Here is a 5,426-nt window from a genome sequence, read left to right as displayed (position 1 = left end):
CGATACGGAGAGGCCAATGGGATCTGTGCGGCCATTTTTAGAGGGCTCGTTGAAACAAGCGTGCTCAAAGCTTTGGCAGCATTCAGTCTGAGGCGGCCAGCCGGTTAGGAGTATTCGCTACAACTTTCCGATCGCCGAGCTAACCACGGTCTTTGATCGTTGTGTCTCGCGACCAATAATCCTCGACCTCTCGAACAACTCGGACTGTCTCGTAGCTCGGTTGCTCTTTCTCTTGCTTGTCCGCAAAATCGAACCGAACAGAAAGTGCAAGCTCTATCAGATACCCTGGGGGACCTATCGGGGCTTTCAGGACCTTCCTAAACCAAGGTCCACGAGCGGATCGCATTCGTACCGAGTCAGTGGATTACGTAATCGACCGGCTGGATCGGTAACTCGCAGCCACGGTAAGGAGTCTAACCTGCGCCGTGATATAGTGATCGTCGACGAGGATAGATTGGAATCGTGGAAGATGATTCCCTCGCGGAAGACCATCTTCCTAAGCCGGGCGACTGTTCCGTGCTTCCTTACTTCCCATAGTGATTGCGACGTATGGAATGTAAAGAAGTATGGAGCTGCGCTCAGGTGTCTCGTCCAATGATGGAACTCGTCGTTCAACGTGAAACACGACCGACAAGGTTGCGCGACCACATGTTTCTCCGTGATCGAGGATTCTGGGACAACGAAACCCTCTGGGAAGTATAGTCGACGCCGACGGTACGAATATAGTGATTTTATTAAGTTAGTTTCGAGTGGTCGATCCGATAGTCCGCTGAATAGCTTTCTCCCTGCGCGTTGGACGCTTACTGTCTGCTACGTCTGTTCGTTTTGGGACGTGTAGAGGTCTTATACCGTTCACTGGAGAGTTTTGCTATGGCAGGGTTCCGTCGAGGCAACTTCGAACATGAAAGCCCTTCCTCTCGGTGCGCAGGAGGTTCTTCTTCCCGATATAAGCTCTCCAAAGTAAAACTTTCGAGTGGACGCGATGTCCTAAAGTTGTAGCTCTAGACGGAACCCCGAATCACTGTGATCGTCTCAGCGCTTCGCATTTGTATCGTTTCCTGGGATCATTTCAAACGTTTAACTTACTTCCCATCGAAATTTGATCTTTTAATGAAAGAAAAGTGCGCGAACGTCGAAGGTTATCGAAGAAGAGGCTGTTACAACGAGAAAAGGATTGCGTTGGTCGGCCATGGCCTGGGACTGGCAGCTAAAGGCCAGAAATAGACCCAATTCCACGTATTCCGTAACGCGGCACCGAACATCATTCTACGTCCATGTGGCCTCTCGTGTTCTCTATTTACGGGCTTGCCCTGACTGCCATGTGGTCGCCAGCTTTATTTAAATCGGTAAAATATTTCGAGCCGTTCCCAGGCCTCGTTCCGCTCTCCCGCCGAGCCGCGATCCGTAAGCTAGAAATTTTCTTCTTGCAGATGTCGACGATGCCGAGAGTGAAACGAGGAAAAAGTGCTCTGAAAAAGAAAGGACAGCAAACGCTAACCATCCACCGTAATAACCGTAAGTATCGAGAAAAGGTATACCTAAATTACTGATTACGAAATGTAGGAGATTCAGCTTTCATTCTAAGTTTTTTTAACCGACTTCAAAAAGTCGGAGGTTACTTACTTCGAAATGTATATTTTTTTCACCGATTAATTCTATTGTAATGGAATCTAAGGAATTCTTAAAAATCCACTTTGAGAACGATTTACAAAATTATGATTTCTTATAGAAATGTAGCGTGCAGCTCTACAAAGGCTAATTTTATTACGGAGTTCGAACGAGTGCATGGTCTGGGTGGACAAAAATAGGATGTACGTACGGTCGCCACCATATTTCCATAAATGAGTTCTCCAATTACAGGGTCTATTTCCGGTCCGGGGCTGGCAACCGGAGTCACAGCCAATTAGAAACGGCCGTGAGACGGCACACGAAGACATCGAAGGACTTTTCGACGCAGGGTCCGTCGCGTGATCATTTTCGATCATCGCTGCAGCTAGATTTACATGCGGAAAACCAGGAACGTCGCGTGGAACATTGTTTCTGTGATTAAATTTGGAGATTTTTGGCAAGCTATAGTGAGGATCTGTGACGTAATCAATTTAGAATACAAGGCAGCGGAGGGCTACGTTTTATTCTATTGTATTAGCCATAGAAATTATTAGGTGTACTGGAAGTAATGTCGTTTGTGCAATTTTAAATACTCGTTTATCACTCATCAGCTCATTGATTTTTATCGATATGCCGTTGAAAATTTGCACACTAAATGGCAAAAGGCTGTTAATAGGCGATTACATAATTGATTAAAAATAGAAATTTATTAAAAATTTGTTTGAATTTAATGTAAAAGAAACGACATTACTTTCTAGTCTACCTAATAATTCTATGCCTTTCTTGGTTAAACTTACTATTTATGAAGAAGAATTATGCAACTTTTAATTTTCTCTCAGCTATACATTCTAAGAGAACATGTGTACTCAAAAAATGCAATAGCGAAGTAATATTTCATTATTGTATTGGAGATTTTATGTATTTATAATCCAAGCGAGTATGACAAATATATGGTAAACATAATCAAAAGTTATATGCATTTATCCAAATCGAGATATTAACGCTAAACCTACCACGACCGATAAAATTATTATTTTCAAACTATTGTGTACAATTCTTATATACAATTGTTTGATGTATCATTGAATTTAGTAACACGTGAAATAGTGTTGCATTAAATTGGAAAGAATATCTTTCAGACCAATCATTTGCGCAATCGCGATAGAAATAGGTGCAATGGAATATTGGTAGGTTTAGTGTTAATATTATTATATTAACTAATAGAATTTATTCTACATACATTATGTATATTTTTTTGTACGTTTTCCATATAACTGTATGCCATCGTTTTGGGGCAATTCTAAGTGTAAATTATAGAAGTGATTTGGATTCAACGTTTAAAACATGCAGGTTAGATAGTGAATATATCACTGTATAAGAAGTCACTTCTTTGCATGCAAAGATCGAAACTGCGAGCTCATTTCCACCCATAAAATGGAATTATCAGCCAAAGAATTTTAACTATTTCAAATAGAAATTTACTTTTATTTTATCTCTCGAAGATTTATTTCTAAGGAGGAAATTGAATTACAAATACATAAATGTAATGTATTTTAAGGACGAGGATCTTAATTAATTATGGTACAATTTTCATTCTTATTACAATTAGAGATTAGGAGTAACAATTGCAGTCATATTCTGAGTGTGGTTTTAAATAAAAAGCCTAAGACTTTAAATGAAGAATGTTTATCGAGACATGTATTATAGAAACATCCTAATTTTAATTGTGCAAAAATTATAAACGTTTTGTATATTGATACCATATTTTTTATACGTTTTTCCTTAAATACCATCAATGTATGTATTAATGATTAGCAGTTAAAATTTATTTATCAATGTAAAATAGATTAAATTAAAATAGATTTATAGTGATATAGTTTAATTAATAATAAATATAGTAATATAGTTTAACTAGATACATTATAATAGCAAGGTTCTATACATTTTTATGCTTTGTATTACTGTAAAATGTTACAAGTTTAATTTGTATTTAACTTTTCTGGTGTTATTGTTTTGATATTGCTCTGTTTGCAATAAAATCGTGTGCAAGAATAGTAGAAAACTTAATATCAGTATAAGTTGATAACAAAAATATTAAAATTCTTTTCTAAAATGCAGCAGGTACAAATTGAGGTACAAATTAACATAATTCTGAAATAGTGTAATTACATAAACTAAAATTCTATATTTGTACAAACTGTTCAAAGTAAATATCACGAAGTACATTAGTTTGAATAAGTTTATGTAATAATGTCAATATTTACTTTAACTATTTATTAATTTATAGAGTAAATTAACATTAAACAAATTATATTCCGTATTTAAACTGTTGATTACTCATGTTGGTTAATTATGTACTATTTATGTATATAAAATAATGTTAAAATTTAGATAATAATTGAGGAAAATTCATAGATCATTGTCTCTAAATACTTGAATTTAGAAAATTTCACAATTTCGGATTTAAGACATGCATATTCTTAGTAATTTCATTAGTACGAGCAATTTAATGAAACATTTAATGAAAGCTTTCGCTTTTATCGTATCCATGGTTGTATGCAGTTCACTCGAGGACCACAACATAGCGCCGATAATAAAATAAAATATGACGATTTGGTACATACAAAATTATTGTAGACCTATTTGAAACTTTCAAATTTAAAGTAACAATTCAGTTTAGCGTGTTCCGAAAATTTGTCAGAATTTCATTAATTTTTTACAAATCTTAAACGTTTACTTTTCAGTTATTTAGAAAAATATTCTATATAAATATAAATTTATATGTGTAGCGAGTGAATGTTGAAATGAGTGCGAAATGCGCGCCGAATGAATGTGAACGAATGAGATCGAGCGACAGGTGACAAGCACGAATGATTGGCTAATGTACAGAGTGATAGGTGTGAAAATGTGTGTGTTTGAGGATACATGTACGGGCACCGAAAAGGAACGAGTCAGATGAATTGTTCGAGTCGAAAAATAAACATCTTTGAAAGTAGTTCCGACATATGTATGAGATTTACCATGTCAAACATTTATCTGTAATTAGAATTTTTATCTTCTTTTTCTCCAATGAGCATATTACTATGGTGAATAATACATTGAAAATTTGACTTTGCTTAAAAAGTAAGTTCACATCGTAATATTAAAGATCAACAAATTTCAACAAAGAAATGACTGAAGTGGAACGAGTATTTTTTAATAATATTACATGGACCCAGACAAAAATCTCTTATGGAACGTTTTGAATAAAAAATGTTGCTCAAGGCAAATTGCTGTAAAGATTTCTTACAATAATTTTTCATTATTTCAAATGAATTGATATTATTTACTTTCAAGTAATAGTATTGAAAACATGAAATCGAAATAAATTATTTCAAATAGTCGTTTCTTATCTCCATTTCAAATAAATTTGTCTAAATTTGGTGCTATTTTGTTCTTTATTATATAAAAATTCTCTTATCTCTGAACACTGCTGTCCTCCTAAGTAATTTACATAACGGAGATCCTACTATACTCAAAACTAGGTTCGTATCTACAACTAGCACTGTACTCAATGGAGTTCCCCAGCAAGAAAACAAGTGTAAAAATGTTTGTTTCGACTTTGATTCTTTTTTTCATTTATTTCATTCCTAATATCGAATATTCCCAACGGATCGAGGCTCCGTTAAAATTCTCGTTCTTCCGTTCCAGAAAGGATTTAATAGAATTTATCAGTTTTTGTGTTTCAGTCTGGTTATAAAGAAACCGTTCCATTTTTGCAATTCACAGCGCAAAATTACGTGCTCTGCGAGACGCTTGACACGCGAGGAATGCAAAGC

At 35.5% G+C, this 5,426-nt stretch overlaps 1 long non-coding RNA gene across 2 annotated transcripts; it reads left to right on the top strand.

Annotated features, from left to right (window-relative positions):
- Positions 1-410: 410 nt before the first annotated feature.
- On the top strand, positions 411-2,577 carry LOC128895386 (uncharacterized). Of its 2 annotated transcripts, XR_008461764.1 has the most exons (4): positions 411-714; positions 1,118-1,346; positions 1,431-1,515; positions 1,861-2,577. It is a non-coding gene; the product is annotated as an uncharacterized LOC128895386 (long non-coding RNA). The 2 variants fall into 2 exon arrangements; XR_008461763.1 differs by lacking the exon at positions 411-714 and having other exon boundaries at positions 730-1,346.
- The last annotated feature ends 2,849 nt before the right edge of the window (positions 2,578-5,426 follow it).

Source organism: Hylaeus anthracinus, unplaced genomic scaffold (genome assembly GCF_026225885.1).
Source record: "Hylaeus anthracinus isolate JK02 unplaced genomic scaffold, UHH_iyHylAnth1.0_haploid 5, whole genome shotgun sequence".
Lineage (NCBI taxonomy): Eukaryota > Metazoa > Arthropoda > Insecta > Hymenoptera > Colletidae > Hylaeus > Hylaeus anthracinus.
Note: the sequence above shows the minus strand (reverse complement) of the source record. Positions and strands in the feature narration are given on the sequence as shown.